The following is a 15,558-nucleotide window of genomic DNA, read 5'->3' on the forward strand; positions in this document are numbered from 1 at the left end:
TCAGGCCTGATTGTCCTATTCTGTAATACCGTTCAGTGAGGCTGACACTCATTTCAGATATGAAATGTCACAACCTTTTTACTGCTTTGGCCACCTCTTTACTGTCAGGACAAGGAAAGAAGTGCCATTATCTTTCAGAATTTCAAGTTGTATGGGGATTTTTTTAGTGGCTCCCTGAGAACTGAAAAATATTTTGCATACTTTAACATAACTTTATGGGGCACCTGCATGGCTCAGTCCCTTAAGCATTGACTCTTGATTTCGGCTCAGGTCATGATCTCAGGGTCCTGAGATCCAGCTCTGTGGTGGGCTCCACACTCAGCAGGGAGTCTGCTTAAGATTCTCTCTCTCTCCCTCTGTCCCTCCCATCCCCACTTGTGCACGTGTGCTTGCTTTCTCCCTCTCTAAAACAAAACAAAACAAAACAAACCCTCAACTTTAAGAGCAGCCACTTTCTCACTAATATAATTTAGAAATGATGTCAGGTGAATGTGAGGAATGCGAGTACAATTCTTTGTTTCTCTGGAGTTTCCAGGATTGAGGGGTACATTGGACCAACTAATACTCAACTCTCAAGAGGCCATATATTTTTAAGTAACCTCTACACCCAACGTGCAGCTCGAACTCACAGCCCTGAGGTCAGGATTGGAGTGCTCTATGGACTGAGCCAGCCAGGTGCCGCCCCTCAACAGACCATATTAATGGAGTGAGTGAGCGTCCATGTTTCTAACACATAGGTAATGTAAAAATAATTTAAGAGCATTCTGATTTATACATAGATATATTTTATTCAGATTTACTCCAGCTAAAATGAAAATAGTGATAATAATTTGATTCATTATTAAGCCCATACTATACCTCAGGCGTTGTACTAGTTGCTTGATACGCACAATTCAACTTCACCGTCATTAGTTCTGCAGGGGTGTGTGGTCTCTTTGCAGATGAAGAAACTGGGCTCAAAATACTGAAGGGAACTGAACTTATGGTGCAGGTGCTGTTGCACCTTCAAGAACCAGCTCAGGTTTCTCCCTTCTCTCAGTTCCAGGAGATTCTCTGACTGAGCTGGCCCATAGGGCTCTCTGAAAACAAGGTTCTCACTGTCTACACCCATAGTTCCTCTGACTACTCTATCTTGCCTCACAATGCCTCTTCCTGTTTTATTATCATTCACATTGTCATGGATATTCACCAGATTCCCCGACCTGACTGCGCAAAACACCCTACAGACACATTTCCAGCTTTTGTTTCTTCTGGTCATTTAACTCAGAGATGGCTTACAACATGGAGAAGCAGTAGAATGGAATGCATGGATGAAAAGATGGTGACTGAAAGCACTAGATCCTTTCCTTTGTGTCCATCAGCAGATGTGGAGGAAGATGAGGTGGTCTGGGGGACCCTTCCAGATGGTTCCATCTACAGCTACTTCATCTGTGGCCCCTTGGTAACTGTCACAGGGCCATTCTGAACCGTCCTCCATGGGGTGAACATTAGCAGGTTCTTTTCCCTCAAATAAGAAACTTTATCATTGTGTCTGGGAGGTCTGACTGAGTCTGAAATATTATTTTGAACAAAAATCAAAATGTAAACTAGTGATAGGGTTGTGTACGTTGTAGGGGTGTTGAGTATGGGGTAATGGGAGCGGTGAGCTCGGAGATAAAAATCCCTAGAATCACCACATGTCACCCTAGGAAACCACTGGTGGTTCTAGGACCTTCCTTCCCTTGTCAACTGAAATCTGGAGATGGGCCTGTCACTTCAAGTCTATGTTGGCGAGGATGCGTGTCAGTGGTGTTTCTCATTTGCTTTAAAATTCTGTCATTTTTTCCAAAATCCCTTCAGAGAAGCTCCCAAACCAAAAATTAAACTCAAGGAAAGTTTCCTTTTTGCAATTTAGCAGTTTGGAGTTTTTCGTGCATGGGCGCCACTCCACCCCATCCCACTCCAACCTAAATTGAGTTTGAGGCTTTTTTGTTTTCACTCTTGCATAACATGAAAACGAGTGAACACATTTTACTCAAAATTTCCATCTCCAAATCTCCTAAGTGGTGTGAAAAATCCTGGAAAATCTCAGAGCAAAAGAGGACGCTAGGAAAAATCAGGACAAGTGGAAACAGCAGTGGGGGATGTAACCTAATGTCTGTGTTAACACGACCAACATTCCCCAAAGATGTCTTCCCTCTAGTCAGGCTGGGCTGCTAGAGCAAAACCACGAGCTCACCACCACTTAGCAGTGACAGTCATGATTCAATCCTACCCCATCCGGCACCTGACACACATCTGCTTTGTCCCTTAGGGCACTCTAGGCCCAGTGCCTGCAGCCCATAATATGGTCAAGATTCCACGAAAATCATGTCCCCAAAGTACTGGTTCTAAAATAAAAAAGAAAACTGGAAAATTGAAATAAATATGGTCAATTAAATATCTATGAAACAGAACATTATGTTAACTAGTGATATAGAACTCAATTTATGTATGTATGATGTACGTACATATATACACACACATATGTATAGAAACATACATACATATGCCTACGTATGTATATATGCGGGGATTTCCAAACATAAATATGCATATACACACAATATCTAATTGAGATATGAGTACATTTTAATATAGCTGATATAATTGTGGCTTGGACTTTAAAGTAGACTCTTAATAGCCCAGTCCAGCATGCAAACTCTGTACCTCATTACCCTTCATTCAGATGAATAAATGACACGTACGTGTCACACGAAGAAAGGCCAATAGATTTCCCCTTATGCACAGTTCTAGAAGGTAGATCCCCTGACTTCAAAGAACACAAAAAATATACCCTATATAGCCAGTTATTTCAGAACAAGATAAATTATGGTATAATTTTAAAAGGTAGTTGGCAAGTGAGTGATAACAACAATTAAGAGAGAGAAGTGGTGATTCTCGGACTACCACAGGAAAGTCTTCAAGAAAAACCCGGGCTTCAAGTTGGGTCTCCTATAGGGCTGAAGACGTGGATAAAGGTAGGGATATGTGCAAGAATTGAAAGAAGGACATGGAAGGTATAGGTAGAGTCTTGAGGACGGGGCATGGCCTAAATATCTTTAGTGGACTTGGGTAAGTGCGTTCATAAAGGAGGTTATAAAGGAATTGATGTTCTTTGTGTGGATTCCAGAAAAATCATTCAGTAATGGGCCTCTGACAAAAGAGCTGCTAGGATTTGGAACTTTTTTTTCCTTCCCACAACTAAAATGGTAATGCATTCAAGGTCCAAACTACTTCTTTATTCCATTCTGGGAAATTTTCAGAAATTCTTTCTCAAATGACTTCCAATAGATGGCATCATTTCAGGCACCGTGATATCAAGACAGGAATACATTATTTGAGGGATTTGTCAAAATGACCTTCTGGTGGTTAAGACTTCCCCCTGTGATCCGTTTCTGTCAGTGATTATCCTATCTTCAAAAGAAAGAGTAAAGGGATCAAATCCTCTTCTAAGCTCCCACTCCATTTTCTCTACATTATTATATAATGGATACTTCAATCCTTGTGTTAGAGTTATTTCAGCACATTTGAATTCCCCAGTGGACTGTGAGTCCTGTGTGTGAGGTGGTGGCGATGGTGGTGTCTTATCTGTCTTGGTGTCCCCAGTACCAAACACAGTGTCCAGCCATTAGCAGGTGCTCTGTGAGAAGAATAAAGGTAACAATGACTTGAATAAGTGAAGAAACTAAAAATATACACTTCTACAAATGATGTCATGTGTACATACATACATTCATGGAGAGAAAGACAGAGAGAGAGAGAGAGAGAGAGAGAGGGAGGGAGACAGAACTTCAGGTTTATGTGATTTCCAGAAGTCAGAGGGACAATTTCTTTTATTCTTACAGAAAATAATAATTCTGGAAGCTTTACATGACAGAAACCATTATTGTGAACCACTGTTCACAAGTATTTACCCCGGGTATAGTAATGAAACTTTGGTTCCAATAGCAGGAGTGAGTTTATATTTCTTGACCTCTGATTATAGAAATAATGAGATTTGTGCTGTGCAGAAGGAGAATTGGATCAGAGAACACAACTGGGTCCAAATCCAGCACCCCAAGCAGGTGGTCCTATAACTTCAAGAAGTCACTCATTCTCTTGAAGGATTAATTTCTCCTCTGTAAAGTGAGGACACTTATGACATCACTCTTCCTAACAGTTGCTGTGAGGATTATATACACGCCGCCCCCTATTAATTGTTAAGCTTTATAAAAATAGAAGAGAAAAATACTATCTTTGTTTCAGATTCAGAATTCTTTGCTCCTATAACTTTCTCCAAAGCATTATATGGAAAGGAAAGAAATACTTCCTACGGATTGAAAAATCACCTGAAGGACTCAATGCCCCAGGGGTTACCCCTCTTTTCCAGATGGTTTCATCTCAAACTTACTCCATGTCCTGGGTGAACTCAGTGGATTTTAGAAATAAAAGAGATCACCAAGTCTAGACTCTGCTTCCTGAGGAGGAAACAAGGCTCAGTAAAGGGAAGTGGCTTGTTCAAGTTCAGAGAGTAAACCAACCCTGACTCCTAACACCCTCTTCTTCTGGGTCACACTGTCCCCACAAGAAAACAACCTCACATTTCTGCAACTGAGGTTGTCTGTCCATGGGTAGGTACCTTCCCATGTCAACAAGAAGAATGATTAGGGTTTATGGGAAGGAAGCTGAGGCAAAATGATCCTTTTGCTAGTCTCTCTTTTTTTTAAGATTTTATTTATTTATTTGAGAGAGCATGTGCATGCATGCACGTGGGCACACAAACAGGGGGAGGGGCAGAGAAGCAGGATCCTTGCTCAATAGGGAGCCAGACAGACGCAGGGCTTGATCCCAGGATCCCAGAACCCCAGGATCATGACCTGAACTGAAGGCATATACTTAACTGACTGAGCCACCCAGGCATCCCCCTTCTTTTTTTTAAGATTTTTTTCTTCCTTTTGCTCGTTTCATTGCACACCATGAAATTAGTGTAATAGAAGTGGAGATGCTGCAGAGTCTCACAGAAAGACTATGTGTGAGTTTTGGAATCTGGCCTGGGTTTGAATTCTGACTCTCAGCGCCATCCCGTGCCCAACCCCACAGCACATACAACTTACTGGCTTTGTAATCATAGTAAAGTTACTTACATTTTTAAGTTTTAGTTCCTTCTGTAAAATAGAAGGGATCAATACTGATCAATAAATAGAGGTGTGCCGAGGGCAGTTAATTGAGTTCACGTTGGCAAAGCACTTAGCACAGTTCCTGGTATGTAGTGAGATGCGCAATCAGCATATGTTGCAGTTTTATTACAAAAATATGATTAAAGTGTTCAAGCCATAGTTAATCCATGATTCTCTGCTTTATCTAATGATGGGGTAGTCAATTCTTGGAATAGATAGAAAAACAAAAAGAAGCCAATTAGATATCTTCTAAGTAATTCAGTCTACTTTGGCTAGTTCCTAAAATTTTTGAGATTTTTTTTTTTTATGGCTGACCACTGAATGCTATTATAACTATAAAAAAGCATGAAAGAATATTTCAATTAATAAATTGTTAATAAGCTAGAAATTTAAAAAGATGATATATCAATGATTATAAATATAACTATGACAAAAAATTTTTACAAAACTGTGAGGAAAAATTCAGAATTTGAATATGTGAGAACAAACTGAGGGTTACTGGGGGGGGTGGACTAAATGGGTGATGGGGATTAAGGAGGGCACTTGTGATGAGCACTGGGAATTTTATATAAGTGATGAGTCCTTAAAGACTACACCAGAAACTAATATTACACTCTATGTTAACCAGCTGGAATTTAAATAAAATTTGGAGAAAGAAAAATAAAGAAACTAAACTGGAATAAATAAAAAAATACAAAATTTTGTATACGTGAAATAATAGTCTACCCACATATAGTACAAGAAATGTATTAGACACGTGTTCATGATGATCAACTTTGGGCGAACCACCAAGAGATGAAGAAGGAGAGTTCTTTAAGCACCTACACAGTTGCTCCCAGAAAGCACAGGGAACCACAATTCACCAGAGAGCCCACAATGACACAGTGCTAACATGAAACATCGCTACACGTTCATTATTATGGATTCCAAGTGGCATGTCACGTACAGCCAGCACTGAGGACTTTTCATCTGCCCCTTGCATTAGTTAGAATACAAGCAACATATTCAGCTATGGCTCTGGCACTTTCCATGTAGGAGAACAGTTGTTGCTCAGAGATGAGAAACACATACGAATGAAGAGAAACCATGATGACCCATATGGAGTCAGGTACAAGCTTAGGTTCATAGCACCTGCACGAAGAACTAAAGCATTTCTTTCTGGGGTCCTTGCTTGAAATATTTTTCAATTAAGATGTTATTCTTTAGAGCAGTTTTAGATTCACAGCAGAACTGAAGGGAAGGTACAGACTTCCCATATATCCCTTGCCCCGCACACCCATAACCTCCCCTATCATCCACATCCCCCACCAGAATGACATAATTCTTATACTTGATGAACCTATATTGATACATCACAATCACCCAAAGCCCATAGTGTTCACTATTGGCGTTCGTTCTGTGGGTTTGGACAGATGTATAAGGACAGGTATCCATCATGATGGTATCACACAGAGTAATGTCGCTGCCCTGAAAATCCTCCATGCTCTGCCTATTCATCCCTCCCTCCACAATCCCTGGCAACCACTGCTCTTTTTACTGTCTCCAGAGTTTTGCTTTTTCCACAAGGCCATGTGGCTGGAATCCTATAGTATACAGCCTTTTCAGGGTGGCTTCTCTCACTTAGCAATGCACGTTTAAGGGACCTCCCATCTTTTCACAGCTTCATAGCTCTAATCTTTTTAGTGCTGAAGAGTATTCCATTGTTTGCATAGTCCACAGTTTATTTACCCATTCAGCTATTAGAGGACACTTGGTTTTTTCCAGGGTTTGGCAATTATGAATAAAGCTGTATAAGCATAGTGCAGGTTTTTGTGTCGCTGTAAGTTTTCAATTCCTTTGGGTAAACCTTGCTTGAAATTAAAAAAAAATGCACGTAACAATACTTCACTTTCCCTAGTGCACTAAGAATAAATTTGGCTGCATATAACAACCATAACAACAACAAAGCATTCCAGAAGCTTTAGCAAGACACACATTTTTGTGTGCTTATCTATTACACAAAAACGTGAATAGTCGGAGGTCACGTGATAGCTCTGAGGTCATCAGAGGCTTAGTCTATTTTTATTCTTATTTTCCACTTTCCTTAGCATACAAAGTTTATCCTCAAGTTTATATCATGGTTGTAAGATGTCATCTGTAGTTCTAACCATCCCATGCACATTCTAAGCTGCAGGAAAGAAAGGGAAAAGCATAGATTCCCACACCTCTCGCTGAGTTGGCCCCAGAATCTTCTGGGAAGATCTGCCCACCCCTTCAATGCCTTGACTTACCTTGATTTATACCTCATTGGCTCCTTACAGATGCAAAATAGGCTGAGAAAGGTAATCTTTTAGCTGTGTGTATGACGGCACTGAATAAAGCCAGGTGTCTGTTAGTAAAACAGAGGAGAGAAAGAGCATGACCCAGGCAAGTAGGTCTCTACTACAGCTCACATTCAAACCATAACTTAGCTGGTGGCTGTGATTTCCTGATGTCAGAATACATTTTTTTTTATTTTCACAAAAGCATAATATTTCCAGCCAACACTTTTATATCAATTGATGGTTTATAAAAAATCATCTTTACATGATTCTGTAAAAATTTTCTTTACAAAATACATCATATGTATTAATTAATTGATTCTCACAGTGACTCTGAGAAGTAACTATTTTGTGTACATTATCAAAGAACGAAATGAGCTTAGAAAATCTTAGTACCTTGCCCAGGGCTAACCAGTTAGTAAGAGGATGTGACAACAATTTAACCAAATCTGACAAACTCCAGAGCCCATGTCTTTTTATCTGAAAATTGATTAACAAGCTGTCAATCCTCCCTAATTATTTTTTGACTAAAGAGTTATAATTTTCCACCTATTCCATCCCTTCATTGTAGCTCACTATTTCTTTTCAAAGGGGTTAAAAAAAATCAGAATTATTTAATCCACTGCAGAGAAAGGAATGGAAAGAAAGGAAACCTATTTGCAAGCATTATCTACAACGTTCTTTTGAAAGGCATTTTACCTTCATTGTTGAGTAGATACCATGATCCTGCACATGAGGGAACCGAGATCAGAGAGGTTATGACAATCTTGTAAGCTCACCCTGTGAGGAGGTGACAGACGGGATTCGAAGGCAGCTCTTTCTGACTCCCCACCCGCACTTTGACTTTCTTCATATCTCAAAATATTTGGAAGGTTGTTTCCTGATTATTTCGCCATATAACCTCACAGGTGTGAGCAGTAACAGAGGAACACGGTAAAGGAGACTCGCGGTCACGTGACTAGCAGACCTGGTGAATCATGAAGGAAAGATAAACAAAGAATAAGAAGCTGTGAAAGATTGAAAGTGTTTGTAGATGGTTCTTTGGGACGATCCCAACTAGCTCTTTTGTCCAGCTTGAGTTAAACATCCATTTGCTTTAAAGACAGGGGCTGTACATGGTTTCCTCAACTGCCTCTCTCTAGTGCTAAGTTCACAGTAATAATAGCTACCTTTGAACACTTACACTATATGACTAAGGTTACTGCATGTTGCATGGGACATACTTATGCTAAAACAAATGTTGTAATTTCTAAATGGAAAGATTTGGAATTTACTTTAAGTTTATTTAAAATGATCTTTTTTTTAAAAAAGATTTTATTTATTTATTTGACAGAGATAGAGACAGCCAGCAAGAGAGGGAACACAAGCAGCAGGGGTGGGAGAGGAAGAAGCAGGCTCCCAGCAGAGGAGCCTGACGTGGGGCTCCATCCCAGAACGCTAGGATCACGCCCTGAGCTGAAGGCAGACGCTTAACAACTGAGCCACCCAGGCGCCCCTATTTAAAATGATCTTAAATGCTAATTTAACCGAATGTCCTGTGGCCCATATATGGCCACTGCATGGTCTTTGGTCACAGCATCTTTTCTCAAAGTCTGCAAATAAAAACAACCTTAACATTCTCTAACAAGGAAAGAATTTAACTATTGATCGATTATCCTAACAGAGGGATCACATGAAAGCTATAAAGAATCCAAAATCTGTCTCCTGAACAATGGCTAAAGCATGTGATATTTTTAATGTCTTCCAGATCATTAAGAGAAACAAACAAACAAAAAAAGCAAAGAAGTGTCCTCTCAGTGGTTTTCAACAGGGAGTGATTCTTTGCCCAGGGGGACTTTGACAATGTCTGGAGACATTTTTAGTCATCACAACTGGGGGTGCTACTGGAATCTTGTGGGCAGAAGCCAGGGATGCTAATGACCCTTCATTGCAAGGACAGAGCCCATGACTAAGATTGATCTACTCCCATGTGTCAATAGTCCTGAGGCTGAAAAACCCCAAGTTGAAATAATCCGTTGGGGGTTTAATGTTTTTTCTTTTCATTTAAAGTTGCTATACTGAACAGAGAGCTGGAACATGGCCGTCTGGGAGAAGCCATGAAAGAGTGAGTTCTCTGCTCCAAAGAGTCACAAAACCAAATCCCTTCATGGCATTTTCTGGAGCCTGCAGAAGTCCAGGAGGGGTGGAGGTGGTGGTAACAGGAGCCTTTTGGAAACTCGCACCTTGTAACAGTTTCACCACGTCTTTAGCAATCAAAGCTGGTCTTTTCAGGACTGTCTTTTCTGTGTTTCTGGGTGGTTGGGTTTTCTTCTTTGCGGTGATGCTTGCATTGGTTTTCCATGTGGACGATTCTAATTCAAGAGTGTCTTAGTTTTGGACAACTCAATCCCAAAGGCCACATGCGCAGGGACATGGAGTTAGCCTGAGTCTAAGTCTCTCCCATCTGCATCTGTCGGTCTATTCCCAGCTCCACACCGCCTCTCTAGATGGCCCTGGCTGTTCAAATCTGGGGGAAAGAGAGATTGCAGCTAAAGCACACCGGATCAGTAGAAAACGCACGAAGCCTGGAGTCAGGCTAACATAAATGCAATCTTATCCCCTGTGTCGTCTGGCTATGTAACCCTGGACGGTTTTTAAACTCTTCTGAAGAGCATGGTTTTATCATTTGCAAAATGCAAATAATTTTTCCCACCTCACCAAGTTGTGATAAGAATTAAATGAGGCAAAACATCTTAAAAATTGTTTTATAGTTTACGAAGCACCATTAAAACAGATTAAAGTCTCACAGACTATTCGCAATGAGGGTTTGAAAGCGTGCGTTAGGTTAAAGCGGTCACCTGCGTTCGCAGCTTCTTAATTCTATTGACCAAGTCGGTCTTATTTACCATTGTGTAGACGTCCTGTCCTCCCTCCACTGGAGGAAGGGGACTATTTTGTGAAATTTGTTTGTTTAAACACTTTCTCCCTTTTTGCAGGGCGGGTGGTTAGAGAAAGCAGAATAACTTTTCCTCAAACAAATGCAAGAAAAACCCGATCCTGGTTGACAGAACTTGGTAAACAATGGTTGGTTGTGAAATGTTGATGGCCTTGGGGTACATTTGACTGTGAGTGGTGCCTTAAGCATCTCTTGACAGATGAGAATTTATAAAGTGAGAAACACCAGACTGACCTTGGCTCTGCATTACCAAACTCAAATAGGACATCATTCAGAGTGAGAGAGTGGTCTTCTTCCAGGGGGCTGGGGAGGGCTTCCAGGGCAAACACTTGGGGGGCTGGATTCTTTAAAGTTTTCTTTGAGTAGAGGTTTCCTTAAGAGTCTGATTCATTTCAAGATTCTTCTGTTCCTGGTCCATGTCAGAGTTACAGAACACCCAAAGCCAGAAGGAGGCTGATTTCTGAAATGGAGAGAAGTGTGTCAAGAATCTAGAAAGAGCAGGCTAAAGTCAGATGTCTTTACTCTTTGCTTCCTTAGCGCTCTGTTCCTTGCAACTTTCCACATTGTGTTATTATCTATCTATACACTTATTCTTCTCCATGAACCCCTTGGGGATAGGGAATGAGTCTTATTTATTCTTTTAACTGCAGTGCTTTGCATGCAATCTCTATGACATAGAATGTGCCCAATAAATAAAAGAGGAAGAAGGAAAAAAAGAAAGGAGGAAGGGAGAGAGAGTAGGAGGGAGAAAGGATGGCAGGAAGAAGAGAGGGAAAGAAGAGGGAGGGAGGGAGGGAGAAACAGAGAGATCTCTTGCCCAAGTTTGATCTTGGGCTAATAGCAATCAAAGAAGATTCTTCAGTCCAATGAAGTTTATCAGATAAGTGGTTATTACCTTAAAATCATAGTCTCTTTGTGAAAAAGCATAACACATTCTACTTCTGCATTGATTGCCCGGGCCCTGGTTCTGCAGGAGCAGGAGCCTCATTCTTCCTGGCTCACCATACCACCTAGCTCTCCGGGTGCTCTCACGCACCAGCATCCGTCAGTGACCTGCTCACTCACCTCTGTGTGCTGGCACTCCACTTTGTTGGCCCTGTTTGGACATAGCGATCTGGTTCTGGGTGTCATATCTGCAATCTGAGAGGAAACCCTGAAGGACACTGCTCCTGGTAACAGCCCAGATGCTCACTTATCTCTCTGCTCATCAGGGGTTCACGCTGGCACCAAGCTCATTTTCCCAGACACCAGAACCCTGAATCCTGCCTCTTAGAAAGGGAATCAGAAAGTAATGTTTTCAAACAAGACCCCTCGGCAGGTGAGGCCTACAAAATGCTAGCATTTCCTTTCTACAGCAAGCCATATCTAAAGCCAGCACAGACAGGTAGGAAAATATCCACCTCCCCTGATTGCCAGCCAGTTCACCTATGAAGGGTGGTGAAAGGCTGCCATGAATTGAATGACAGAAGTGCTATCCCTACAAGACTGATAATTTTATTTGTGGTTGTTCTTTGATGAGCACAAACCTGCCAGCCCTGAACCTCCCTTTTATCAATCATCAGAGTCCCACCATTGGACAGCTACTTTTATTGTATCTTGTGTACTTTCAGACAATGCATTATAAAATCCAAATTCATCTGAAGGGATAAATAAAGCATAAATTTTTTGTGTAGATTAGGCTGAGGGAACAAAAAATTCCATATATGGATCATTCAACGTAAGAGCAGTTTATTTCTAAATCACTTAACGTCCTGGGATGGCTCCAGGTCTGTGGCTGGTGAGGGAGCTCTGCTCCATGTGACTATTCATGAAACTTCACAAGACAGCAGCTCTCCAACTGTGAACATGGTGGTTACAATGTTGAGGGGAAAGAAGGTCCTGACTCCCTTCAGCCTTAAAGGTAAAAGGGCATGATTTCATTGGCTAGAGCTCAATCACATGGTCACAGCTAAAGCAAGGGAATCTGGGAAATGTAGTCCAGCCCTGTGCTCAGCTAGTGGAGCCACCACAATAAGCAAATTTCTATTAAAGGTGAAAGAGAATCAATTGATTTCTGGATAAGCACTGGTTTCCCCAGGAAAATGACAAACAGGAAAATGTGTCTGGGATTTAGGGAAAGTGTGGTTGGTAGTAGTAGGAGACTAAAAGAGAAAGTGAGGTGATGGGAAAGACCAGCTTTGCCATCTTTTTCATACATCTGATCATCAGCTGGGAAGTTAGCACAGACTCTAGGGTTCTCATCATTATCCCAAAGCTGTGAAGGCAACCGTTCTCTTTCTCTATGAGGGTCATGCAGTGTGGTGTTTCCCTTGCAATGAATTAGAAAACAGGGTTGCTTTTGCCATCTAGGCAACCTTCGCCATGGGACCCGTGAGAGAGGACATCCATTGCCAATCCAGGGAATTTCCAGGAGTGGTGGTAGTTTGCAATTTAGCATAAGAGACTGGCACTATACAAATTGGTCCTTGAAAACATAAGGTATAGCACTCTGAAAAACAAGATTCCTACTTTGCAACTCATTTACAAATGTCGAAGAGGTCAAATCCAAGTTCAAAAGGAAAAATGTGATTAAGTAACTGAAAAACAGTCAAGTGAAAAGTGGTAATCACCACGATTACACAAATCTTTAATGTGTCCCAAAGCAGTGAGCTTTAAAAAATCTGCATGCAATTGCATATTTTTTTGTCTTTTTCTACTCTTTATTCTAAAACCAAGACGTAGGTGGAAAATTTTATTAGCATCTGGGTAAGGCCCCCTGCCAGTCTAGAAAACCTTCATTAATCATTGAGATGCTCACCCCCATTTTTTCAAGAACAATGACTCACCAGGACTTACACAGCAATCAGGGCAAAGGTAACCGAATGTTGAATTTTCAGACTTTCCTTTCTTGAGAATGCCTTCACTTCTGGAATGGAAGAGTGCTTTAAGCGAATATGCATGTGTTTATGAGAAAGAAGTAGGGAAAGGAAAAGGAACTGTAATTGAGAGGTGATATTTATGTTAGGATTTCCTCTCCTTTTCAGTTTTAGGTTTAGTCTTAAGCACCTTTGCCCCAAGGGAAGAAGGAGCTCTAGAGAGCTGCAGCAGGCCCATCTAATTACTTGTACCTCACCAGTTTGTTGGGAGTACATCAGGTCACAGACTCTCCCATACCCTGCCTTCATCCATTACGTTCTGAAAAAGATACAGTGAGAAAAGGTGGCCGATGAAGTCCTTGGGGGCCAGGACAGAGATGACATGACCATCTCTCCTTGTAAAGGAGATGCACTCCCATTGCTCTCATTGTCACAGCCCACGAACAGCAAATTTGGTTTTAATTCACCTCATCTGGCACTGAAGTTACTCTTTGAAGGAAAGAACAGTCAACAAAATACCTGGAAAAGAAGAGATGTTGCAAAAGGCTTCAATGTCTGCTTCAAAGCTTTGAATAACTGTGAAATACATTGATAAATAGGGAAAAATTGGCAAATTGATAAAGAGCTTATATTCTCTTCCTTTTATCTTTGCTGCCTTTTTTTTTAACCAACAGTTCTGCTTTCTTCTACATGTCATCAGCTCTTCCCCCAAAATTTACAGACTGATTGGTTTATCAGCAAATGGGCTCACTTCCCCATACTTGCAGAGATGTAGAGAATTGTGCAGCCCAACATCTGTACACATGAGAAGATAGGTCATCTGTTTTTATCAGGTGGTCCCAATGGAAGAAGGTGTCCTGGTCTCTTTTGCTCAGGTGATTGGGGGAGTTAATCCGTTTAATCTCCAGGGCTCACGCTGCTTCCTCTCCTGTGATGAGGTGCACGGTTTGGCTTTGCTCTCTCGGGTCAGCAGCTGCAGGAAGAAGAAATGGAAACTCTTCATTGTCATCGAGCCTCTTTCTCTGCCAAAGAACAATTGATCCCTGAAACTGCTAGCCGAGGGAAGAGGCTTTCCAAGGACAGCAGAAGAAAGAGACAAACTAACTCAAATGATCAGCCTCCCTGGGGACAGGGAGTAGTCTACAAGCAGGCAATAACAGGAGAGTGTGGAGGGCGGTGGAGACTGCCAGAGAAGCAGAATGTCCTGTTCCAGCCTTTTGGGGGCAGGAACACAGGAGAGATCTGGGAATCCTGCTGAGATCCTATAAGATCCTACAATATGCACTTAGTAGGACTCTTTCTGTAACGTAACGTGATTGTATTCCTTTTTAACTGTGTTGCGTAAAATGTTATTCCGATCAAAGGAGATCTAATTCCAACCAAGTCATAAATCCTTAAGACAATACTGGGAGAAATATCCTCGGGGATACTCAATCATCACTAGCCTTCGGTGAGTAGGATTTCAACTGTGGGGCTCATAGGAGAGCAGTTGCAGAAAATGAGCACCCTAGAGGTCAGGTGCACGCACTGACCTCACGCAGACAAAAGTGGCAAAGAATTAAATGGTGAAAAAGGAACCCCGGAAATAAGAACAAGGTCACTGCTCACAGATTCTCTCTGAAAGAAATATTAAATCATGTACTTCAAACAAAAAGAAAAATAAGCCCACAAGGAAAGAATGGGACTGAACAAGAAGTAATATGAGAAGAGGTGATGGTAAAAATATGGCGGCATGTCAAGATTTTATCAACCACAAGTATCGGTAATATTTGAGGAAGTTAACATCAGAACGTGATGTAATTACAAGAAAGTGAACACACAGAGGACAAGAAAAAGAAATTGAGCCTTTCTAAGGTTCCTGTCTTATTTAGGAGAATGAGATATTAGTTTTAGGGTTTGTTAGAAGGACGTAAATTTAAGTTTTCATATTACTTACTAGTATTTTTTCTTTTATTAAAAAAATTTAAAAAACAAAAAAAAATTTAAAAATTAAAAACTCCAAAGCAAATATGATGTAATATCAACACTGATTAATTCTGAGTCCTGAACACATCGGTCACTTTTCTAATATTTTCTGTATCTTAAAGTTGTTTACCAAATTTAAAGGGACAGAAAATGTGAGGAATAGAAGGGAGAAGCATGGCCTTCTTTTATTTACTTGGTTCCATAACTTCCTCTCAAATCTGACCACTTTGCTCCATAATTCTATTCCTCACATTTTCTGTCCCTTTAAATTTGGTAAACAAATTTGGGCTAACCCAAAACACAGGGCAGTGGCCTTGGTAGAGCTA

The 15,558-nt window shown here is 41.0% G+C and overlaps 1 long non-coding RNA gene across 1 annotated transcript; it reads right to left on the reverse strand.

Moving 5' to 3' along the window:
- Positions 1 to 8,773: 8,773 nt before the first annotated feature.
- LOC123000345 (uncharacterized) lies at positions 8,774 to 14,232 on the reverse strand. The gene is made up of 3 exons (XR_006408298.3): positions 13,238 to 14,232; positions 10,647 to 10,872; positions 8,774 to 9,983 (listed from the first exon to the last, which is right to left on the reverse strand). It is a non-coding gene; the product is annotated as an uncharacterized LOC123000345 (long non-coding RNA).
- Between the last annotated feature and the right edge of the window lie 1,326 nt (positions 14,233 to 15,558).

This window comes from Ursus arctos, unplaced genomic scaffold, assembly GCF_023065955.2.
Source record: "Ursus arctos isolate Adak ecotype North America unplaced genomic scaffold, UrsArc2.0 scaffold_8, whole genome shotgun sequence".
NCBI lineage: Eukaryota > Metazoa > Chordata > Mammalia > Carnivora > Ursidae > Ursus > Ursus arctos.